The sequence below is a fragment of the Meleagris gallopavo genome, chromosome 5 (assembly GCF_905368555.1).
Source record: "Meleagris gallopavo chromosome 5, MGAL_WU_HG_1.1, whole genome shotgun sequence".
Lineage (NCBI taxonomy): Eukaryota > Metazoa > Chordata > Aves > Galliformes > Phasianidae > Meleagris > Meleagris gallopavo.
In genome coordinates this window covers 5,005,958-5,032,660 of record NC_139408.1, presented here as the reverse complement: position 1 = coordinate 5,032,660, position 26,703 = coordinate 5,005,958, and the positions used below count along the sequence as shown (strand labels likewise).

General features: G+C 37.4%; 1 protein-coding gene across 10 annotated transcripts in view; it reads right to left on the bottom strand.

Annotated features, from left to right (window-relative positions):
- The window catches only part of LOC100539913 (leucine zipper protein 2-like), a 251,299-nt gene that overhangs the window by 163,500 nt on the left and 61,096 nt on the right, over nt 1-26,703 (bottom strand). For 5 of the 10 annotated variants that reach the window (XM_085223952.1, XM_085223960.1, XM_085223961.1 and 2 more), the window contains exons 3-4: nt 16,138-16,183; nt 14,667-14,776 (exon numbers count right to left, since the gene is read on the bottom strand). The gene's annotated coding sequence lies outside the window, so the exon portion shown is untranslated. Of the gene's footprint in view, nt 1-14,666; nt 14,777-16,137; nt 16,184-22,624; nt 22,691-26,703 lie in introns of all 10 variants that reach the window. The other 5 variants (XM_085223956.1, XM_085223954.1, XM_085223958.1 and 2 more) reach the window with 3 other exon arrangements.

The window sequence follows — 26,703 nt, the reverse complement described above, 5'->3', positions numbered from 1 at the left end:
CTGATCAGTCATCTGTCATTTCCTACTCAACTGCCAACATATAGAATATCAAGCAATCAAGAGCTAGCCTTTTTTTTTTTTTTTTTTTTTTTTTTTTAAATCAGATGATCATGAGCATTTTGCAAATTAAACAAAGATGTTGGAAGAGTATTGTAGCCTGCATTCCCACATTCTTCCAAGTCTGCAAAACTATAAAGTGGAAGAAATACACAAAGCTCATCTACTCATCCCTAGGAACAGTGAGTAGAGTGAAGACCATGTCAGGTTCTCTGTATTATTTAGTGCTTTTTGCATGCTCATGTCATTAAAAGGCAAAAGTGTTAGAACAGAAAGCACTCTATCACAGAACCAAAACCAACTCAGAATTGTCCTCATCACAAACTCCATTTTCCAGTATGAGAACAGAAGAGTCATCATCAATTTCTGTGACAACTCTCTTTTTGTTCATCAGAATACTGCAAGCTCTGCTTAACAAGGCTTATGAAAAGAAAAACAAATATTTGTCAATAAACATTTAGGATTTAAAAAACTGTATCTGCCATAACCTCCCAGACAAGGATGCCCTGCTCTTTGCACTTTCCTGATGCGCAACCCTCCTTGGTTTGCTTATGCAAAATATCAAAAAGACTCAATTGCCATGATTACTCAATCTTTTCAAAAGTTGTTTTAAATATTTGCCAAAAAGAGTCTTCAAGAGGAATGTAACTGGAAACAGACCTCAAAAGGTCATCTCTTCCAACTCACTGACTCCATGCCTGTCAGTTCACAAAAGATGGAGCTGTATCTGCCATGCATGTTTAAAAACAGCCTGTTCAAATTGAGAAGGGGTCATTACCAGACTTAATTGAACAGTAATTAAACTTTTATTTCAACATTCATCTTCTCAAAATCTTTTCAAGCTACAGAGAGTGATAGCTTTCAATGAAAGCTAAGAGATAATCCATGAAGTGGGAGATGATAACTATCTGGGATTGAGAGAGCAGGTGCCCTGATAGTAAGCAATAAGGTTAGGTGAAGGTTTGATTCCTGCCCTGACCTCAAGAAATCAATTGCAATCTTCTGGGCTCAGATACCTGTTTTTTTCCTCTCACTCTTTAAGGGAACAGATTGTGTTTGTTCAGCTAGAGGCACAGCATTGTTGTGCACTTCTTTGGGGAAGACTAATGTGATGTTCACCATGGGGGAGTCAGAAATAAAGAAAGCTGGAAACTTTATTGCTGCAGCTGAAGATCTTCTTGGCTTGGATTTAACCAAAAGTCTGAACCAAGGAAAGGGCAGGGCAGTAATCAGTTCTGTCATACAAGAAAATCCAAGAGCCACTGCTCAAGTAGACACTGTAATTATTCTAGCTTCATTCATAAAAACAAGATTAACATAAGCTACAACATTTGAGTAAATATAAGGTGACTTAAGCAGGTATGTAAGACTTTCTTTCCTCCGTAATAATCTTTCTAGAAATAAGACAACTACATTTGACATTCTGCAAAAACATCTTTGGGCACAATGCCACAACTAAATGCATGAAAGTTAAACGATAATTTACTGAATAATTTACCTACATAATTTGTACATCTTAGGTACAAGATGGTGCAGCATTTCCATATTTGCTTACAAATTCCTTTTAGTAAGACAGCGCATACAGCGCATGCTGAAATTTTGAATGATGTATTTCAGTACAGTATAGTCCTACAAGACATCTTAGCATTCGACAGACAAGTCATAATACAAGTAGATTCCAGAAGCTAATCTATTAGCTTGCTACTCTGTTATCAGTGCCTTGGAACTTGCAGCTTTATTTCCACAATCTCAGCCATGCATCAGCAGCACAAGATTTTGCTCTTTCCCCACGTAGCTGAGATTTGAAGCAGAAATCATCACCGTGATGATGTCTAGAGTGTTTGGCAGTTGAAATAGGATGTCACAGAATCCCAGAATCATAGGGCTTGGAAGGGACCTCCAGAGATCAAGTCTAACCCCCCTCCCAAAGCAGGTTCCCTACACCAGGTCACACAAGTAGGTGTCCAGGCGGGTCTTGAGTATCTCCAGAGAAGGAGACTCCACAGCCTCCCTGGGCAGCCTGTTCCAGTGCTCTGTCACCCTCACCGTCAACCAGGACACCCAGGTCCCTCTCTGCAGAGCTCCTCTGCAGCAGGTCATCCCCCAACCTGTACCAGTGCATGCAATTATTCCTTCCTAGATACAAGATGCTACACTTGCTTTTGTTAAACCTCACCTGGTTTCTTACTGCCCAGCTCTCCAGCCTGTCCAGGTCTTGCTGAATGGCAGCACAGCCTTCAGGTGTGTCAGCCAATCCTCCCAACTTCGTATCATCAGCAAACTTGCTGAGGGTGGCCACTATCCCCTCATCAAGGTCATCGATGAAGATATTGAACAAGACCAGATCCAGCACCGACCCCTGAGGAACACCTCTAGTTACAGGTCTCCAGCCAGACTCTGCACCACCAACGACAACCCTCTGCGCTCTGCCAGTCAGCCAGTTCTCAACCCACCTCACTGTCCACTCATCTATCCCACACTTCCTCAGCTTTGTTATAAGGATGTCGTGGGAGACAGTATCAAATGCCTTGCTGAAATCAAGGTAGACAACATCCACTGCTCTCCCTCCATTCACCCAGCCAGTGAAAACGTCATAGAAGGCCACCAGGTTGGTCAAGCATGACCTCTCCCTGGTGAAGCCATGATGACTACTCCTGATAACCTCCTTTTCTTCCAATTGTCTGGAGATGGCATCCAGCACAAACTGTTTCATCACCTTTCCAGGGATAGAGGTGAGGCTGACTGGCCTGTAATTACCTGGATCTTCCTTCTTGCCCTTTAAGAAGATCAGAGTGACATTGGCTATTCTCCAGTCTTCAGGCACCTCCCCCAATCTCCAAGACCTCTCAAAGATGATAGAGAATGGTTCAGCAATCACCTCTGCCAGCTCCCTCAGCACCTGTGAATGCATCCCATAGGTCCCATGGATTTATGAACATTGGTATTGCCTAGGCATTCTCGGACTGTCTGTTTTTATTATTATTTCTATTATGTCTATGTTTTTATTATTATTATTTTGCAGGACTGAAAGTTGTATTTTGCTTAGTAATTGAAACTAGAATCTGAAGTAAAAAAGAATCATAGAATCATCATACAATGGCCTGGGTTGAAAAGGACCACAATGATCATCTAGTTTCAACTCCCCTGCTATGTGCAGCATCGCCAACCACCAGACCAGGCTGCCCAGAGCCACATCCAGCCTGGCCTTGAATGCCTCCAGGGATGGGGCATCCACAACCTCCTTGGGCAACCTGTTCCAGTGTATCACCATCCTCTGTGTGAAAAAATTCCTCCAAATATCTAACCTAAACCTTCCCTGTCTCAGTTTAAAACCATTCCCCCTTGTCCTATCACTATCCACCCTTGTAAACAGCCATTCCCCCTCCTCTTTATAAGCTCCCTTCAAGTACTGGAAGGCTGCAATGACGTCTCCCCAGATTCTTCTCTTCTCCAAGCCAAACAAGCCCAGTTCCCTCAACCTTTCCTCATAGGAGAGGTGCTCCAGCCCTCTGATCATCTCAGTGCCCTCCTCTGGACCCGCTCCAAGAGCTCCACATCCTTCCTGTACTGAGGCCGCCAGGCTTGGACGCAGTACTCCAAATAGGGCCTTAGAAGAGCTGAGTAGAGGGGGACGATCACCTAGAAGCTGGTGACATCTCTTATGCTGCTCCTTGTGTCCACATAAAAACAAACAAAAAAGTAAAAAAGCATTAGCTTCTAAAGCAAAAAAAAAAAAAAAAAAAGGAAAAAAGCAGAGAGACAGATTCTGTACTTCCGAGATCATGTTGTCAGCAGGGGGGAAGAGCAGCAAAAGGTTAATATCGTTGCTGAAACACGACAGCTTGTGACAGAAAGAATATTCTCACACCACCTGCAATCCCCTTGCTTATTCTACTTAGCAGCTGTGTCATGGAAGCTGTGCAATTCTGTATTAGTACAGGAAGGAGAAAGGGCATAAGTATTACCCTCACAACTGTGAGGCGATGATCCAAATAGCAAACGTGTCTGAAGGGAATCAGGGAGAAAGCAAAGGTGAGATTAAGCCAGCACCGAAAAAGGGAAAAGGAGGAAGACATGTTCTGCAAATCACTTGTGAATTTAAATTATAGGCTCTGACAAATTAAGGACCAAGCACTACAGTTCTTGTTCTGTTTTCCCATTCTCAACCAGAACGCTTTGAGATTTACATCAACACAATGTAGTCAAACGTTAGCAGCTCATTAACTTGCTCATTAGCAGCTGAAAACTTTTTAATTACATCTGTTAACTTCGTTGCCATTTAGGGGACAGAAGCATTCTTCGCTGCACAGTAATCAGCGGGACTCCATAGTGATGAAATGAACCTCTTGACAGTGGGAGAACTATAGAATCATTAAGGTTGGAAAAGGCCACTAAGATCATCTAGTCCAACCGTCAACTCATCACACCATGCTTTAGAACTGCCCAGACAGCGACAGCAGGGAGGGCAGATAGTTCAAAGCAGCTCCATTGCCACAGACAAGCCTTAAAAGCCTTTAAAAACTGGAGCGCATTGTGTTATTTATACTCTGCATTCTCCTTTTGAAAGCCATTCACCATCAAATGTGCTAAGATTTCTCAGTCTTGCATGAATACGCATAATACACATCCTTAAACTGGAAAACATTATCTGTAGCTACAAGAAGTTCATTATGCATGCTGAATCTTTTTTTATCATTATCCAGAAAATACTACAAAATTCTTCAAGTTAAAAGTGCCAAAAGAAAGTTTTATGATCTGCAATGGTACAACCTACATATATATATATGTGGACACACATTAAAAAAAAAAAATGCTACAGTAAGACATTTGACTTTCAATAGTCTGAAACTCTTCTTGAAAGTTCACTATATGTTTTAAAATATACACCTATGCCAGTCTGCATGTATTTCATAATCTGAAAAATTCACCATGCATTGGAAGAAGTGTATTTCTATTATAAGCCAAAAGGGCTGCGTATTTTTGTTCTTTCTTGTTGTATAAAGGCCCTTGAAACAGAACTCAAGCAACCCAAGCTAGTAAACGAACATAAAAACACACTTTAAGCATATTAACTATGACTAGTGAACAATGTGCAAACTTAGCAAAATTCACCATTTCGACACAGTGTTGTGTTCGGAAGCACCTACTACGTAGGGGTTGAGTGTTGGAAATATCCAAATAATTTTTGTCAGGACAGCATTTCTGATAAAAGCAGATTTTATTCGCGATTGCAATGATGGGCATCCCGCACGCAGGGGCACCCCTAAGGCCACAGTGACAGCTTTTGTACCTCATTTCCCCCTCTGCCTATTCCCCTCCCCTGTTTCCCCATTGGCTGGGTACTCCAGGTTCATAATCTTATCAAAGTTTACATTTGTTAATTATGTGCTATCTGGTGTCAGTCAGTAGCCATCCTCTTGTTTACAAAATGTCTCAGTGCTCTTCTTGTCGCATTGATATGGTGATTTTCTTCAAAATCTTCCTTAAACAAAGAGCACCTGGTGATGCCAGGCCTTCCGGATGTCTCTTCAGGCATTTCCTTGTGCGTGCCATGACTTGTTCTCTGGTTTGATCAATCTCGTGCAGGATATTCTTGCACTGTGTATGACAAAATATTACATATATACTTCACCTATATACTGATTGTGCGTTCCTGGGGAAGGTTCATCTAGAGGATAAGCGATGCAATCAGAGAGCCCCCCTAAATAAAGCAGAAAGACTCCCAAAAAGAACTATGGCAGCGGAGACCATGAAATAAAAAATTATTATCTAATTCTAATGCAGAAACATTTGATTCCCACATTGAGGATGCTTAAAGAAGCCTTAAACATGCCCTTTACATCAAACCTTAAGATTTAAGTACTTGTATAAACGCATTAGCACATTGTCTCTCATTCTGTAGTAGAGCACTTGTGATCAGTTCTGATATTTGACATAGCATTCCAGTATAAATCTCCATCACTATCTGTGAATTACCTGATTCATTCCCTGAAATCCTCCGCAAGAGAGATCAATATTTACTTGAATGGAGAGTAAGTTGGAGAGTTTGAGTCTGCGTTGCATATTGACCTTTATAAGTCCTTGAGTTCAGATAAACAGATTCCAATGCAGAATTAAACTTCTGAGATTTCATTGGCTATATTCAGAAATAGCCAACATGCAAAGGACATACAAAAGCAGCATCATGCTTTAAGTACAGACACACCATTTTATTTGGAGAATAATATATTCCAGTGGGATGTACAAGATAATGCAGCAAAACTATGCCGTACTGTTCTCTGCCTTTTACAATTGCATCTGTGCTGACCTCCCATTTTAAACGTCATAATGTTTAAGTTCTACTCATGAATGCTCACAGAGAGAAGTAGCTAGCAAAGTATTTTCCATCTCTGAAGGCTGTCAAAAACACACTGCATGAGCTGAAATAATTGTAGTCTCATTTTCCATACTGCTGTGGACATTCATATTGACATATCTCTCAGTGCTTGCTCTTCCCATTAAAATGCCTTTTTTTGCTTAGAGTCATTTTCACCATTAGTCAATGGCTATTGCAGTCTTTATAACTAGTATGACTACAGCAATGGATCGGAAGTCCTGTTAAAATTTCACAGGAATTAAAAGAAAGTTCTCTAGTGGTCTATAGTGAATTATCTTGTTGAAGGCAATAAGCTAAATTTACACGTTCAGACAGATGCTGTAAAAAAACCTGACCAAATCCTTAGGTAACTCCAGTAACAACGGTCTAAACTAACACTTGAAGAGCACATCAGAGTCTTATTTTCATCTATGGTAATGGTAGCAATGCTGGGTTGCTTTGCTCTGCCAGTCTCTTATCTTAGTCTTTTCTTACCTTCCTTCCACTAGTAAGTTTTTAGTGTAGGTGGAAAAGAAAAAATAAAAAAAATCAAACACCAACATAGACACTGATGATTCACATTGCACCAACTTCACTTCCTCATCCCTATTTCATTTATCCCTTCCATTCTGTCTCTATAAGCCAAATAGCTGCTAGAAACCAGGCACAAAATAGAAGGTAGTCCATTTGAAATTGTGCAAGGCATTTGACACTGTCCCACATCATTCTCATCTATAAATTGGAGAGAAAAGGATTTGAAGGTTGGATTATTTGGTAGATATAGAATTTGTTGGATGATTGCAGTCAGAGTTCTGGTCAATGGCTCTATGTCCAGTTGGAGGCTGGTCATCAGTGGGCCGGTGTACTTCAACATTCTTATCAACAACATTGACAGTGCGATCAAATGCACCCTCAGCAAGTATACTGATGATACCAAGCTGAGTGCTGCAGGTGATACATCATCCTTTTGCTTCATTTGCATTCAATGAGCACCATCATATGAACTCAACAGAACACAATTCGCAATTGTTCTTCATAAAGCAGTGCTGCAAGAATCTCTGGGCAGCCTGATCTAGTGGTTGGTGACCCTGTCCACAGCAGGGAGGTTGAAACTAGGTGAGGACTTTGAGGTCCTGTTCAATCCAGGCCATTCTGTGATTCTATGAATCACTCGGTTTGTTTTGAAACAGTCTAAAAGCAATAGCACAGCTCTTAAGCTTTTCTCTCAGCATTTAAACAGAAATCCACAAATAAGATTCAGAGTTGCAACAATCACCAACTTCTAACATCTTCTCTTTCCTGGGTAGAGGGTGGCCTAAATCATTGGTTATAGCAGCTGCCAGCATAGATATGAAACCTTCTGAACTACAGCACACGGTACATTGGATTTTGATTTATATAGAAGGGGAACAGAGGCACAAGTAAAGATTGGGAAAAAATAAAAATAAGAAAACTGTGTATTCCTTCAACTCTTATTATGTTCCTTCCAAGCAAACTAGGAGGTGCTCAAAATTATACAGATGGGAATATCTGCTTCATGTGATTGGAAACACATACAGGGATGTTGATAGCATTCAGAACTAAAATGTAACTACATCAAAACATCCAGTACAGAATTAAAAACCACACAGAAGTACATCAGAGCCTATGGCCTATTCTTTCTCTTTCCTTTGTGAAAGTATTCACTTCATTGCAAAAATAAATAAATAAATAAAATCAACAACCAAATGCCATACATTTTTTTTCCCACTAGGCTTATATTAAAGGTACTTGAAAAACAGAACAGCTTAAGACAATAAGGGCCTCTTAAGGTCATGCTGTTCCACAAGTAGAACACTGCAGTGATTTTTAGTAAGGAAAAAAAAAACTTGTGGAAAAATAAACTATTGGATTCAGTAGGGTTTTTTTTGCATCAACTCTTATGTACTGCCATGTAACAGAATGAGGTAAAGGCACACAGGTTCACATTTCTTAAGCAACTGGACTAAGATCAAAAGCAGTTTATATATAAACAAGTTGATCGATAACACAGCATTTAAAGATGCAGATACTTCAGAGGATTTATTCTAAAAGATTTTCTTTTCTATCGTTAGAACACAAAACATTAATTTCACTTTTACCCAATGAAGAAGTTTTCCGGATTTTCTGGATTGATTTGACACACATCACAATCTCACGTATGTTAGAATTTTACAATCAGGGCACTTCCAAATATTTTTAGTTGCTGAACAGAAAGATTTGTTTCTTGTCTTGCTGAAACAACACTTGGTGTCCAAATTACTAATTTGCTGTCAGTTGCTATCCTGTACATTTTCAAATGATCCACTCTAAAATCCCAGGAATTTCCAGCTCGTCCAATTAGCGTATAACAATTCAGATTTGGCTCCCTCTTGCTCAACACAGCAAAGTTGTTTTCACATATCCCTTCAACATCCCCTTTCTTAATAAAGGCAAACAAAATACAGCTAAGAAGCATTTATAAACATCCATAAGGTCATAGCTCAAGTGATGCCTTAGAGCACAGGAAGAGTTCTATGATTTTGGGATGGGATGGTCTTTGACATACACTGTGAAACTGCAGTTGGCTTTTGCCCTGCCCCAGCACTTATTTCATCTACTATCTCCACTATCCTAAATACTGCCATTGTCCTCAGTTGCTATTGCTACAGACTAGGAGCAATTCTGGTCATTGTCATCCATCTAATATTACTCCAGTGGTACTGTGAACTTTCTCATAGGCTTTGTGGATGATCAAATATATGGCCTTTTCATGTTGCGTATTTTCTTCCGGGCTCAAGATCTTTCTTTTTTAGCCACCTAAGCTGCCTCCTAACTAAGAGGAGATACAGAAAAAAAACAACACTTAGAGTTATTTAAAACAAACAAACAAACAAACACACTAGAATCTGAGATGTCAAAAAAAAAAAACAACCCAAAAACAACTTAAGCCAAGATTTCTACTCTGTTGCTTGAAAAGTACCACAGAACATGACCTCCAACACTCATTATATCACTTTCTTCTATGAAATACTGACTCCAGTAACTGCAGTGCAGGGAGAAGCTACAGATCAAACATCCTGCAGAGATCTGCAATAAAAGAAATGTCTATTAAGGAGATCACGTTCCTGGCAAACATCCACTGGTTAACTCCTTCCCTTCCTATGACCAGAAATATTTTAATTAACAAGAAAATCTGTAACACATGCAAAGTTCTATTTAACACCACTCTGAGTCACATATGAAAAAAGCAGAATTTATCAGAAAATATTTCAAAATTTTCTTACAACGCACGAAGAACATTTACTATGAAAATACCACAAAAAATAGCTCAATCTTTTTTTATGTAGAGATTTCATCATTGAGTCCTGACATAGCTCCCTTTAAAGCAGGCAGCAGCAGTGCTGCTATGTACTATTAAATGCCCACAGGAAAAGAAACAAAGGTGAACTCTACGCTTGCTTGTGACTTGAGGGGAATGCAGGAGCATTGCTGCCTGCCAAACATGCCACAGGCAAGCAGTGTTTTCAGAGATAAGAACCTGAAGATACGTGCCAAAGCTGTAAACTGCAGAGTGTGCTTATCTTTGCAAACAAGTTAACACTCAACAAATGTCATTTAAGTGCCAAAATAAAATGCAGTGGTGTTTTGAAGGCATCTTGAGCTACTTTCTTAGCTGGCGTGGAACAGCAGGGCTCCTTGATCTCAAAGCTGTCCAACTGATTTACATCTGATAAGAGAAGAACCAAAAGATTTGTTGCTGTGTTGTGTCTTCTTTTTGTAGGTTTTTCTAGGAAGATTTCTGAACATGATTATCTTCATAAAGAATTTTTCTTACTGTGTTATATGTCAGAAAATATCTGTTCTGATGCTTAATTATAAGGAGGATTCCAGAATGAGTAGATTCCTCATTTACCGAGCCTGGTTAAAAATGCAAAGATTTGCATCCCTATTTTGGCTCTATATGCTGACATTTTGATGTATAGTAATAAAAATTAAAATAAAAAAATAGAATCAGAAGCCTCACTCGCTATGCTTGATTTATAGCAGAATCCATACCAGTAGTACGACAACCAACTTAAGGCAAAACTGAGATGGACAGATGCTGCCATATGAGTAGTTTCAACTCATCATTATGCACCGAGGAAAAGTTTAGCTCAGTATTTCGATTCATTTTAGTGCATTTCATGAGCACTTTCTTCACTTGATAATAGATCGTTTTTAATGGGTTTTACTGAAGTATATGGTTTAACTAATAAGACCTAAACCAAAGTACTGCAGAGCACACACATCATTTCAGGACTGTAAATGGTTTTACCAATCCAGTACGTAGGTAAGAATTTAGATAAAAATTAAGATATGTATTGAGGAATTTAGGATTTAAGCAAAGCAAAAGAAGGCACTCTGGGCATACAATCAACATTCAATCCAGCACTTCCTCTGTGCATTGAGGAAGCAGGAACTAACCCTAAAAAACACACTGTACTTGGCTACCAAGTGACTTTATTACCTATGGTAATACTAACATGTTTTTTCACAAGAGTCCTTGAGAAAACGTAGATGTTCTCCCCTAGTAGCAATAATAGCATAGGCAAAGTTCTTCAGATACAATGACTTCGCCCCCAGAGCACTAATAATCCATCCTCTCCCCCCATATTCCCTGAATATTTGAATACTGTGAATATTGTAGAACTTCAGTTGGGAGGCAACACAGTTTTTAAGGTCGGAAGCTTCATCATTAGCCAGATCTCCCTCTGATCAGGAGCCCAAGAAAAGCAGAGAAAGAGGGGCTTACTACCACAACAGACTCTGCCTGTTAAAATAGCTTTATTCCCTATAGTAAGGCCATTGACTTCAAAACACTTGATGCAAAACTGTTCAGCAGTAGCCGCAGGTCTATTATGAACACCACTACCTCCCACTCACAACCACCAAGCAGGTAGAAGAGCACACTTCAAGCCTTTCATCAGCATTTAACAGTTAAATAATGCCAGCTGAGCTTTTGTTCCTTTATGTTCACTGAGCATTCAAATTATAAGTCATTCTGATACAAAAGAAAAAAGTAGCACTCATACACTTCAGTATTCACACTGAAACTGGTCTGCATGATACAAAGGGGATTCATGCAGTGAAGCTGGTAATTTCTCTGCCAAGGCAAAAACAGAGCAGCAGTCAAAAAAAAGCCACGTATTAGCCCTGGTCAGTGACTCTACACACAGCTATTAAGAATTATTTTCTAACTATATTGGCATAAGCACAACACAAAGGAAATAAATTGTAGCTTTCCACCGTTACCAAAGTAACAACCAAGACCTTTAACTGACATAAATGGATTTACTTAGCTATAGCATTTGACAACAGAGTTCAGAGTATCGTTTTAATGGCTTGGCAAGTAAGTTCCTAAAATGTGTTCCCTTCATTACCTCAGCCTACATGGCGATTTACATCAAACTTAACAAAGAGTCATGGCTGGTCACTTCAATAACCACTTCTGAAAGTACGTCTTTAGCACTAAGAGGATATTAACAGCAACTAAGACAAGAATAAAAAATCTTCTGAAGAAAAAAACAGATTTATTTTTTCCCCTCTTGGGTATGTGGAATACCAACATGTTGTGAGTAATTTAGTCATTGAATTGGCCATTCATGTCTACTGCTCAGTGGCATCTCAGGTATCAAAATAAACGTAGCATCTAAATATTAATCTTTGTGTCCTTCAAGGATTTATAAAAATCAATATCATCAGAAGTAATATATATGTTATGTCTTCCATGTTTGTTTAAAAACAAAAACAAAAAACCCCCAAAAAACCAACCTTATTATTCCAAAGTTTTTGTAGAGATATCACTTTCATTATTCCAGTCCCTTATTAGCTTATAAATCAGAAAGCAAATGCTAAAATACCAGCTATAATCTCAGGTGGAAATCAGAGGGCATTAATTCTTTTGAAGAAGCCTGACACAAGAAACAATCATACAGAATACAGATTGAAGATGGGGGTTATATAGTCGACTACTGAAAAATTGCATTCCCACAGATGAGAGTTTTGCTGGCTCAAAGGCCAACTCCACTTTAGATGTTTCTGTGGTAAAGTAGAAGATCTGTTTGTGAAAACAGAATTATTTGCAATGTTTCTGCACAGGTAAGGTAAACATGATAAAACTTGAAAAATTACATGATTTTTTTCTGTATGGATACCTCAGTGGTGATGTTAAGACTTCACCAACAGCCAGGAGAAGGGTCCTTTGGAAGACCCTCCATGCAAAAACTGAACCTAAGCCTCACAAAAGAAGCACATTGCTTTATTTATTGCTATGATAGAGTGATAGATGTACTTGAAGCAAAAGCAAAGAAGTGCACTTCACCAGAAATGGAGAAGATTGGAAACACATCTCCCAGATTTGATGTTTATATCAAGTATTTGAAGTTTATATCAGTATTCCATTATGATATTATTCCACCACATTGTGACATTGATCTATGTAAAACTGTTAGATGTAGAGCTCTGATTTTTGTATAATTAGAATGATATTAATAAACATGATTCATTTACTACACAGATAAGTGGACTACACATTTTATAATATTAATAAATAAACTGAGGATTTAAATAATTTGTTTCATAATATTCAGTTGATTAAATATATACACACACACACATCCATATTTATGGCTGAGCCCACATGATATCCTTTTAGCCTCTATTAAAGCAGCAGTCCCATTTTTTATATGAATTCCTATTCTACATCAGTAGTGATTATTTTTACCACTACTAATGATTTAAGTTTTTGTTTTTGGCAAGGTATCAGTGAGTAATAAATAACCAATTATGTATGTCTCAGAGCTCTTCCTTCTTGTTAAGCATGCACACACACCAGTGTAATAGAACTGTTCCCAGAAAACCTGAAACACTCTAAATTTAAGAGCATTTTAAGACTTCGCACTCAGCTATTTTCTGCCACGGAAAAACAAATGACATCAGATGCTCAGTAAAAATGACACACTCAGAGAGAAACAACAGTGGGATGGACACAGAGAGAGAGCACCGCTAGGCAGTCCACGTGGATATCAGCGCATAATGCAGTTACAGCTTCTGACCGTGCTGCATACCTAACTACCCAGATAAATCAATAACAGTTGTACTGAAGTACAAAATCAGCTTTTAGATAAGATGATTGCATGAGGTGTAATGTAACTATCAACTGGTCACCAGAGGAAGAGAAATTAGAACACACAGTTCACTCCCCAAAGAAATACAGTACACCTATCCAGACACACACAGTGATGCCTACTCTGTCTACATCGATTTGCCAAAATTTTATTTACTTTCTCAGTGTTGATCATCTGTAATTTTGGATTCAGTGGAGCTGGATTAGATTTGATACATTTGCTCTCATGCCAGTTAAGGATAGCATACCTGCTAGGTGCGTATCCTCAGCTAGCAGCCTTGATGTTTAATGAAGGCTATAGGGCTGTGCTCTTGAACTGTAGTGGTTTCAATTAGCTGAGTGGAGCTAGGAGCCAGTCAAGGAACCATTACGTGAAAGATGTGCTGAGGTTATTAAACTGAACAGACCGTCTGCAAACTCATATCTGCTCTACAAAGACCTTGAAAGCTGTAAGAAACCCTTTGATGTTCTCCATCATAGGTACAACAGCGCTTCACTGAATGGCTACAACTACCTACTGTGATACGATTGCACGCAGCTCCTTTTAAAGGTCACTGTTAGGAACGAGCATTAAAAAATTCAAGCCTTCAGGTCTGTCTTTCTGAGCATATTTTGTAACGTGTCTTCATTTTGGAATTGCCTCAGCCATGACCTCTACATTATGTCACTACCACATGCTCTACTTGCGGCCACTGTTAAAAGAACATTTGTTTGTTCAGATTTGATCTGCTATTAAAACCAGCTCTTGCAATGCCTCATACTGGCTACAGTCTGCAACCCATATTCTTTAAAAAAAGCACTTAAAACACAGAGAACTAAAACATCTATGTGACACACAGAATACTGCCTTCATCACAACAGTTAAGATCACCACAGTTGTAGCTACTAACCACATTTTCTTATAATCTTAAAACAAAAGTGCATTTAAAGCATTTACTTGCCCAGTGGGAGTTAAAAACAACAAAAGACTTTCAGTTGCTCTTTCACAGAGAGCTCAGGCAGTAATTTATGCAGCCTCTCCTGCCTTACACTGTTGCTTGAACTCTTGCAGCATTGCTGACAAATCAAAAAGGACAAAGTTTGAAATACCTGGAAAGAAGCGAGAAGGCTATAGCCGTTCTTTCGGAGAAGAACTGTTCTGCTCATACAAAGGCACATCACAAGCAGGGCTGCAAACTATAGGCACCGGAACAGATAACCTAGTACAAGAGTAGAAGAAAAGAAACAAAACACCTTAAGTCATCCATTCTGCTAATAAGTAATCCACACAAAGAACAGCCAAGTCAGGTGTTTCTCATCTAGAAGAGGAGTGAGCTGTAACTAAGGCAATCAAGCTTTACTTAAAGCTATAAAAGCCGTTTTTTTCTACAGGATATCTTCAAGAGAGGCAGTAATCTATTCAACTAGGAGTGCTTCACAGAGTTCTTTGCTTCAAAGCCTTTACTTACTGTCTGTGCTGATTTTCTTCCATGTTTACCTTGACACTAATTCTGTTTCCCCGGTCTCCTCTACACCTAATATGAAATCCTACTGAGTGCAGAGAAATTAATTCAGCTTTGTTTTGGTATGAACTGTGCTCAAGAGGTTTTGTTGAAAATAGTTAAAGACCAATTATATTGTCATGGTTCAAAATTTCTTGTAATTGTTCAGATCTTGCTTGTTTTTGATATCAAGGAGAGCTACTGATGGGAAATCATATATCGTTTATAAATGTGCATCACGTATTTCAAATACTCATTGCCTTTGCTATAAATGCATCAAATTCTCCTCACTCTTAAACATCAGCTGAATTCATAGAGTAGAATCAGAGACTCACCAAGGTTGGAAAAGACCTCCAAGATCATCCAGTCCAACCATCCACTTACAATCAATATTTCCCCACTCAACCATGTACCCTAGAGCAGCTAATGTTAGCTGGGATGGTGCCCAAGCAAGGAGAAGTGGAGTCAGGACATGTGTGTGTTATTTTAGTCACAGCATTTCTGTTCAGTAATGTTCCTTGTCTACACTCAACAACAGTGAAGTTTCTATGTTCTTGCATAGTTCAATATTGATTTTTTTTTTTTTTTAACTACACTCTTTTTAAAATTTTCTCTGTTTTGAAATCGGTGGATCTTCTTGCAGTTGTAGGAGCAGTGGAGGTTTTTTTTGTGTGTTCCTTAAAGAAAAACACAACACAGACACAGTAACCACCAAGGAAGGATGGCCTTATTCATTTCTTATTCATTTATATCATGGCTCTTCTGTATTCAGCAAAGTACTGCATTTCAAAAGGGCAGTAAATCTCTCTCTTTAAAATTTCAGAAGCAGAGGGATCTACAGCAATGAGCTATACAGTGGATAGGGTTAGGAGATACAGTATTCTCCCTCAACACTGTCAGTTACTCACTCAGGTGAAAGCCCAGTGACTCAGCCTAACTCAGTCACCATTACTGTGTATACACCACAAGCACTTCAGTCATTAGAGATACAGGTCTCCTTTACCTACTTGTTACAAACAATGACATCTTCACTTGAAGAAAGCAAAGATCTCAGACAAAATGGAGATCAAAACATTTACCTTCTTGGGTCCAAATTCTTTGCTGCTGCAGCATCAGCTGCTCTCCCTATAAGAAAATGGGTGGAAAATGAATAAGGACAAAACATTTCTGCAGGACAAGAAGGTTTGTTAGAACAAATCATTTTCAAGATTTTAGTTCTTGTAAAGCAAATGTTTTGGTGTAAACACAGTTTTCTGCCGGAATCATTAGCAAAAATGCCTTTAAATTCTGCAGTGCCTGAGTTGAGCCAACCAAACTCAGATACACATTCACTGACAAAAATGCAGTTGTGTTAATGTAATCAGATATACTTGATTACATAATAACTCAAATGAATGATGATATTTTTTCTCACCTTTTTTTTCCCTACCATGAACTCAGTAATATCACCTCGAGGTGAAAAACCACCGCTGCAGAGTTTCTGGAGCATGATTTCTGATCCAGCACTGCAACTACTGCTGCAATAACTAAGCCAGACAGAATCAATGCATTATAAGGTCGACTCTCAGTCCCATGACATTTTAAAAGTCAAGGCTAAGTTCCACAAAGAGAATTTAAGGACCTTAAGTGAGACTTCACTTGTATCCCCAAGGGTCAAAGCAAGCCAGGTGATCTGATTTTTCTAAGTTGAAAGTAAATGGAGGAAAAGTTAATGAAGCAAAAGAATCTCCTCAAAAGCACTTAGCACAAGGTGTTATTATTCATGCTAAGTTTCTGCAGGATTTGCAGCACAGACAGTGTGAAACTGTGCCATCTCTGAGATCTGAGAAGCAGTCTTGCTTGAAAGAGGCACTTCTGGCCATGCTCACGTTGACAGAGGTATGGTAATAGCAGCATAGGCACAGCAGATATCCCACATACTACAGAAATATAGTAGTCATTTGAAAATATAACCTTTCTTATCGACCTATACATTGAAATTTTGAGCAGTACCCACAGCTCATGATAATGTACTTCATATTTTCTACTCACACTGACTTAGAGTCATTATCCTTTTATTTTCCCATCCTTCTTTCCATGAAATAAGTAACATGCTAAAATAACAGAAATGGGGCGTTTACAATTTCACAACTTTGCGGCATTGCACAGCAGAGAAATATTTTTTATCCAGGCACAGCTTATGAATTTCTTTCAAGAAAAGGTTTTCTTATGCTCCGTTACCTTGAACTGCTGCATTCTTTTTGATTTTAAGAACACACTGTGGTTTTCATAAGCAAGTGGTGATTCTTATTAATAAAAATGCCTGTCACACAATCCAACTCTTACTGAGGTCTGGTGATAGAAACTCTATTGATTCCTATAGGAATTATATTTCTATTACTCCATTAAGTGCGAATTAAAAAGAGAATCAGTGCTGTTTTTACCACGAGTGAGTGGCTTTTGAAATGGCAGAGGAAACTCAGGGGTCCAAATTATAGAAAAGAGATTAAGTTCTATAAAATTTTCTGTTCATTTTTCTATTAAGCAAAGCATTAATTCTTCTGTCTACTTTACACCATTTAAATTAAACAAAATGAATGAATTCCAACCACAGAGAATCTCTGTGAGGACTGTGCCAAAAACTGAGCTGATGCTGGAGATAATAATGCTTATAGATTTCATCTTTAAGACTATTTGTTACAGAAAGAGACCAAGTATGCCTTAATTTTACAGAATGTACGTTTTTCCCTCTTAGTATGTATTGATATTATTTTTATGAGCTCTATGCCAAACAGCTTTATCATGGGGAAGTGCTTATTCTTATTAGATCCCAGATGAAGCAATGCATAAGATACTTATATTTCTAATTTTATCATTTATGTTTTATTGTAGTCAACCTCATAAATTAAATGTCTCTTTTAGAAGACAGTATTTTTACATTTGAGCCTAATGTACCATTTTTCTAAGTCTGAGGCAAACTGCCTGAGGTGTTCATTTATAGCAGAACAGAAGGCAGATTAATGCCTTGCAGTTTTGTATTCTACCAAAATGCCGCTCTTAGAACAAATCCGTCAGAAATCATCTGCACTCATCAAAGCAATTATCTGTCCTCTCTGAAGCTGGATTTGATTTGACCATTAAAATTAAATCACTCTATTGTTAGGAAAATTTCTGCTCCAATACACTTGCTCAATCATCTTTATCCCAAAAAGAGACAGAGGAGTCTTTAGTCTTTTTTATTCGAATAAAGGAAGAACCTACTGGGGACACTTCATCTCAGGTTGGATATTAGGAAAAAATTATCTAAAATATTGATCAGGAGCTAGAATAGGCTGTCCAGGAAGGTGGTTGAGTCACTGTCCCTGGAGGTGTTTAAGAAACATTTAGATGTTGTCCTAAGGGACGTGGTTTGGTGGAGAGATATTGGTGATAGGTGGACAGTTGGACTGGATGAAGTTGGAGGTCTTTTCCAACCTTGGCAGTTCTATGAAAAGTAGTCTTGTGAAGTGCCCTGGTACACAGCCATTGCCTGATGACAAATGAAGTCAGATACCATAGCATGGAATATCCTTCTTTTAAAACAGCTTTCCATAAAATTTCTGTGGATCGACAGGAACATGGCCCATACCATAGTGCAGAATAAGCAGAATAAAGATCCTTGTCATGTAAAGAAAAAAAAAAGTTACTTTCTTTACTCTGCTTGAATTGGTTTCAATATACTGAAACTAGTGCAAAGTATTGTGGTTGCATGCACACGAGTTCACCAATTTATCAGTATAAGCAGTATATCAGTATAGGCAGTTATATATATATATTATATCATATAAAGCAGTATTATCAGTATAGGCTTCATATACTTTGTTACGTAGATCTATGGCAGGGAGGTATCTTCAATTTGCTATCAGCTTCTGTAATCAGGATTTACTGTAGAAAAAGAAGACAAAGGACTAGCAGTCTGTGTCAAACTAACCCCAGATACAAGCTCCTTCAAAAGAACTGTTTACAATGGAAACAGAATCAGTGTCAGAATCAGTTCAATATATGAATTGGTTTTCTTCAATAAAATGTGAAAGAAAAAGATATCCCAGTTATTTACACAGTAGTTTTGATTAATTTTGTTGTATTTCTTAAATTACGAGACAAATGTGAGTCACTGTTGCCTAAAAAATATAAAAATATTAATAAAAAAATCTCAGTATTAGAAGCTCCAATTTCTATAAATGTTGAGTGGTAGACAAAGGGGAAAAAAAAAGAAAAAAGAAAAAAAGACTTTTTGGATATTTTTACTTGTGTAATAAATAAACGCAGATTTGCATACATTTTCTCTGCAGGAGCTGAGTGTTACTCATTCAACAGGGAAGAAATTTGTTTGATGCTTTGAAGACTGTTGAGAGACAGACAGCTACACCAAAGATTAGTCTTGGTGCCACGGTACATTGTTCTGATGTTGCTCTCATTTGCTAAAACTGAAAATAAAGATTTATTCATCGTGTCAACTTCAGCATTTCTCATGACAGATAAGCGATACCAAACTGAGATTAGTGCCATTAGAAGTTGTTAATAATGAAACAGACCAATTTTTAATTGACTGAAGCACTTTATGGGTGAAAAACATTTAATTTTCTGGTGAACTTTCAGGAAAGGCACTCAAAGGGAACAGCAAGAGATGATACAATGAAAATATGAATCATAAATAAGAACTAAAAGAAAGAATCAAATAGTAGATACTGACATTTTTGATTAATGATAATGTTAACAACTTTCAATTTAGGATCAGCAGTTAAGAATGTCATGAGCTTCCTGTTTGTGCCCAGCTAAAGAGTCTTGCTTTTATAATCAGCAACTTTCCCTACTGGTACAGCTGGTTAAAATCAAAATCACTATATTAAGTACTGCTGAATTATGATGAGATCCCAGAATTCAAAGCCACACTATGGTGGTTTTATCCATAGACAGATCTATAGATCTGAATTGATCTGGAGATATTCAGCAGTCAGTCTCAGGCTGAAATTTGCTGCAAAGATAACCAGAACAAGGAAAGTAAGAAAACAATTGTCCGAAGAGTTATCTTATCATTCCAGCCAGCTTCCAAGGTTTTGCATTTTTTTATCTCATTCAGAATTCAGAGAAAATGTTGTTATTTATGTATTTATTTTCAAAGTTATCAAAATATCTTTTGTATCTTTTTATATCTTTTTTATTACAGCACATTATTTTGCTGCTAGACTAGATGATCTGGGGGGTCTTTTCCAACCTGAGCAATTCTATGATTCTTTCATTATCTCAACATACTTTTTAAATTGTCTGTATGGTCTGATGCTTTGTTCAGGTGTTACTGGTGATGAGTGATATGTCAGACACACACACACCATTCCTATTGCTTGCAAAGAAAATGAATGTATACGTTTATCTAGTGGAATACCTGGCAATAGTATCATACAATTATGGTTATAGAAAAACAAAATTTTCAGTGTCCTGATTGTCTTATCACACTTCCATCTGCCTAGAACTAGCTATCCAAAACAGAAAATCAACCACCCAACCAACCAAACAGCAACAGCAAAAAAAAAAACCACAACAGAAAATTCTCCTACTCAGTGTGTGCTGTAATATATGCAATCAGGGGATAGGATTCCCTGAGTTCTTGCTGTGGTCCTGTTTATCCTATTATCACTGTATATCAACTTGCTATACGTTCCCCTGCTTCTAGGACTACAATCCATCCTGAGCTTAGGTTTTTACCCAAAAGAATTCACAACACAGCCACAGCTGTTATGTACGTAACAGATCCAATTAGACTTTTTGACTTTTTGCCATCATTCCATCCACAGAAGAGTTAAAGTAAGATTATGGCGAAGACCCTCCAACATGCCAGTTAACCATGACAGTATAATGTACCGAGTTTGACACCGATCCCCTGGTGTACCCCACTCACCTCTTCCACACCACCACTTCAGAGTGCATTTCTGAAGCACCTCTTTTTGTTTCCCTTGTGAAGTATTTACTTGCATTAGGAACTTCACTGAGGAAGAAACTCAAGAGGAGGATGTACCACAACCTCACTGATGTACACCAGCTGCCAAAGCCTCTGGTTTGCACTGTTAATCTGCAGAATTTTGAGAAATTCAGTTGATTTTGAATTATCAGCACCAATTGTTTCGCTCTGGAATTCTCTTCCTATCATGCTTTTCTACTTGCTAACATAGAAGTGGCCTGAAAAGCTAATAGCATCTTATCGAATTCAAAGAAATTTTGTCTGAGCATTGAAATTTGTTACTATGTCATATAAAAATAGCAAGAGTTTTGGCTTGACTTTAGGGTTAGGGAGATCAAGCTTTGAGTAATCATTCTGCACAGTGGTCATAAGTATTGTATTCAGGGTTAATTACAGATGAACCTGAAAAAGCAATGTATTTAAAACTTCATGCTATTTTAGCTTCAATAAAAATTATGCAGCGTGAACTTGGAAACAATTAAATGTTACTTCTATAGGGATAAATTACTATCTTAAAAATTAAAGTCTTGCAGAGGCTATTGCACTTATTTAACTCAGTATAATTTGATTTCATAGGCATTTCTCAGCTTCTGCCAAAGAAAAAAATAAACATTTCAAGAGTTAACAAAAGCAAAGAAAAACGAATAGGATGGTTATTCACTTGTACTTCTTCCTAGAATCACTGAATGCAGTGATGGAAGATCAATAGGGATGATTTCTAGAAATAATTTGTTTGGGTTTTTTTAGACTTTTCCATAGCTACACTGGAAGGATGCCAGTTCAATTTTAATACTCTACATTTGTCTTGAAGTTAACACAATAATCAGGAAAGTTAATTAGTGTATAGAACCTGCCACTTTTCTGACCATTGTCCAGGATTTAAATCTGAGATAGTATCTCTGGCTATGAATTTAAAGGCGTTTCCATTTGGATCGTCAGTGCTCTGAAATGTAAGCTTTGCACTGAAGGCACTTCATTCTTAAAGCTAGGAAGTGGCTTAAGTGCTGTACAGAGAGTTTAAACAGGACTTTGGTGATGAGAATTTCTGCCCAGCAAAATGGAAATTTTCTAAACTTATTTCATTAGAAAATAGAGTCATTCAGCTCCAGGGGTATGATACTGGTATAATATTCTTAAACATATTTTAAATCTAATGAATAAGTTGAAATTGCTGGTACAACAGTGACAAGCTTTTCTTTATATAATGAATGTTTGAAAAATAAACTGTCAAATTATGTTACTTACTTTGTCCAGTTTTATTCTTCATTTCAAGAAACATTTGACAGATGAGTAAGATCATTCAAAATGCAGTCTAACAAATGAAAACTGGAGTGTTATGCCTTTCACTCAGCTATTTGTAGGTTAATTTGATTCCTAGCTTTATTGCATACAATGCATTTAAAAGAAGAAAATATACTTTTTTTTTTTTTTTTTTTAAGAATAGAACAAGTGCTTGAAAGCTGTAATTTAGGTAAAGTGTTCTAATGATACATAGTGGAAATATGAAGATTTTCTTGTTACAGGCTCACAACATTTTGTTTATATTCCATTAACGAATGTGTGCTTTTTCCACTATATAGAAATCTACTTACAAATACGTTTTATAGTTCCTTTGAATATTTTCTGTGCTGTCTTGGCATCAAAATGCTGTTGATATCCTAGAAACAAAAAAGGTACCTAGTCTGAGTAGGTAGCTATTTCCCAGTGTTTTATCCCACTGAAATTGCCATAGTACTGACAGTATTTGTTACTGTGAACAATGACCCAAAGGAAAAGGAACAAACACTGAACTGTTATAAATGGAATAGCTTGTATATGGAAATACCATATAGTTAGTCTGGATGCTATGAACATCTATTTTATACATTTCAGGTATGCATATGAGTGACATATGATCTAGATTTTAAATATCAGTCCAACCACAATAAATTAAAAAATCCTGATTAAAATCAGGTTAATAATGATGGGACAGATATTTTACTCTTAGTTTTTACCATTTAAGAACAGAAAAAAGCAAGATTAAGGTAACAGTATATTCATTAAATGCCTATAAAACATTACCCTTCAGCTGCTACTGAGTTGAAATCCAGACGTGGTGGTGGTGGTTAAAGACCTGGCCACTTGGACCATCTTTGTACTTTTTTTTTCAAGCAGAAGTATCTATTACTGGAGAAAAGTCTTCTATATTTCACTACAAGTAGTTTGTTTTACCTGAGGCAACACAAATTAACTGGCTTCCGTTATTAAAGAAAACCTTACTGATTTCCTACCCTAGTTTTGAACAAATCAAACCTTTTCTGTTATTTCTTCAAACATTTCCCAGGAATAAAATTAATTCACTTATTTCTTGGAGCGTATTAATGCTCACAGAAACAAGAAATAGAATGCATCTCAGCATCAATAAGTGGTAAAGCTGGTTTTTTATTTTTGCGTATAATGACAGAATTCATGTGAAAGGGAAGGAAACATTCTCTCATTTGTCTTTGAGAATAGATTTACAGGCTGGGTATGCAACTTGGTAACTTTTAAGGACTATGTATCTGACAATCTTTTTCACAGCCTTTTAGAAATAAAATATGATAAACCTGCCTTGAATTAGTTATCTGCTTTAGAAATATGATAATTTATGCCATGGAAACACAAGTTTATCTCAATTAACTGTAAAGGAAATCTTGGAAAATAACTAAGAAGTATCTCCAAAGAAACAGGAGATAGGCACAGGAATAGTATTACTCTTATTTTCATATTATTTATGAATAGAAAAAGGCTGCAGAACTTCATTTTTTATTGAAAATTTGGCAGTATTGAAAATAAAAAAAAATCATGTCACTCTTGCTCAAAATAAGTGATTATATCAATGAATCTTTTTGATACAGAGCAGGAATAGATAAACTCATGTATTATGTGATTTTCCCTCAAGATGTTTCATAGCAAAATGAACCAGAACACCCTCTAGAAATTAATTAATTAATTAATTAATTAAAAATTCACCAACTCTAAGGACGAAGAAAATCATCAATAAATATTGGTATTCAAGATCGTATTCATCTGTAAGTCTGATTGTTGGAAAAAAAGCCAATAAAACTTTGTTCTTGACAAGAGCAAAGCAATACTGGAAAGACAGCCAAGTATAAGACCTTTCTCTGGCACAGTGAGAGAGCTAATCACGTAGAAAAGCACTAAGTATAGTTCTCAGATTTTTGTTTGGATTTACCTTATGCTCTAGAAGACAGTTCCCAATGGGATTATGTATGTGGCTCTCCCCATCTTCTTTCTTAAATGTCCTTTAGAGGGGCTTTCAGCCTGTAGGATCCCTACCCCAGAGCTTACTCTAGAAGCCTGCACTCCTAGGGTCCACACAGGTGTCTCCTGTTTGCTTTTATGTTTGTCCTCATGTTCCCAAATGCAGAACAGGAACATGATCCTAAGGAATGATGGCATCTGAGGAGCTTCTATAAGCCGTTTTGTGACTACTGTACAACTGGCCACAGCGACTTCTTCTGACAAATACACCCAACATGCAATTTCAGGCCATTTTCAGGTTATTTTCTCTCCCTAATGAAGGAAAATATGGGAGATGACCACTACAACCTTTCTGCATTTGGCATGTTATGGTGATAATGAGCACTTGCATAAAGCCTGGTCACCTGCCAGGACAGACTGGGCAGATAAACTGCAGTTCAAATAAGCTCTGGATCTGGCCAAACTACAATATTCACTTAGAATAAGTGAATTGACTGGGGAAAAAAAGAAATTAGATGACAACTCTTTGGCAATGGCATTTAGCTCTTTATGAGCTGCTAATACTTATTATCATGTAGCAAGCACTGCCATTACTGGCACATCTGCTCTCCTTAGGCAGCTAAGACTAAAGGAATGCGGAAACTGGGATGTGTTTTTTTTCTTTATTGTTGCTGTTTTTTAATTTTAGTATCTGAATGCTGAATGATTATAAAATACTGATGAGCAAGATTGTACTGCTACTACAGTCATTTTTAGAGAGACAGCAAATTTTCCATTTAAATTGCAAAATTTTTCAAGTGCCAACAATTATTAAAGAAGTTTTATCACAAAACCCTGGAGTCAGTAACACTCTGAAGTAGAAATGAAATGTGTGCATTGTGCTGTGTTAAAAACTGCAGGAGTTGGAGACATAGCAGGGGTGAAATTTCAATAGGGTTACATTTGAATTCCTCTGTTTTGTATTGAGTTTGTTCCATCAATCTTTAAATTCAAAGTGTTTCTTAGTATCTCTCTGTGCATCTCTCAGTGATAATTGAAATTTTTTTTCTTCCTTAAGTTATATGAAGAATAATAGCAGATTATGTATCACTCTACTCAGTCTTCAGGGGGTTGTTTACTATCAGAAAGCAATTTAAATGGAAGTTTTTAAGAAACGAGACTGTCTTGCTTTCTAGCACTTGATTCATAGAATCATAGAATGTACAGAGTTGAAAGAGACCCGTAAAGGCCATCTCGTCCATCTCCCCTGCAATGGACACCTACAGCTCCATTAGGGTGCTCAGAGCCTCACCCAACTCAACCTTGAATATCTCCAGGGATGGGGCACCCACAACCTCCCTAGGCAACTTGTTAATGAGGCTCAGAACTCAAACGAATCTAAACAATTATTCAATGTTCATAACTATTTGTAATTATAAGGATATGGAAAAAAATAAAGAAAAATAGCATTTACAACACACCTGTTAAAATGCTTTAATCAGAGTCAGGTCATTGGCACCTAGACAGCCAGGTATATCTTGTATCAAGGGCTCTGAGATATGTCCCTTTGCTACAGCATTCTGTTATTTACACCAAAACAGTAGGCTGCCTCCCACAAATATGACAAAGAACTGAGCAGTTCTCAGCACTGGAAAATTCTGTCACTGGTATAAGCTCTTTGCTAAGTCACATCATTTGGCACATGATTTATATTCCTCCTGAAAATAGATGTGTTTCTTGAAGTATGTGCAAGTACAAATGCAGAGATGTGTTGTTGTTGTTGTTGTTGTTGTTTTTTCTGTCATTCTCTAAATGTAGCAGTTAAATGATATAAATTACTAAAAAGGTCTGTAATTTGCATTGGAGTCCAGACTGAGAGTTGAAAGCATTTGCTAATCTGTGTGATTTCAGAGCCTGCAGCTCTCCATAAAATCCAAGCCACACAGAGCGCACTGCTGGACTGGTATATATAGAGCATTATCATACAGCCAATATAAAACATGACAGAAATAATAACCTTTTTATGTACGAGCAGAAATATCTAGGGGTGGACAGGGCTTACATCAAGTGAAATAAAAAAGCCTCCCTGTCTTTGACTAATCATTATCAAAGAATCCTGAAAGCTAGATTAGATAGGGTGGATTTGTTTCCTTTTTTTTCCTGTTTTTTTTTTCTTTCATTAATAGATAATGATAATAATTATAGTAGCAACAGTTCAAAAGGTTAGCTGTTTTTACCGTGTCCTCTCTCTGATAAGTTATTTGAACAGCCTGAACATGTATTTCTAAACCAAAACTATACTCATCTTTCCTACCATCATCTTCACTATCTCTTTGCAGTGGTTCATCTCAGAGTTTTGGGAACATAGGTCCACATGACTGTCTTTCTCTCTTCCCCTGAACTTCTCCATCACTGAATCTAGGCGAAACATCCATTCAACTTTTTCAGA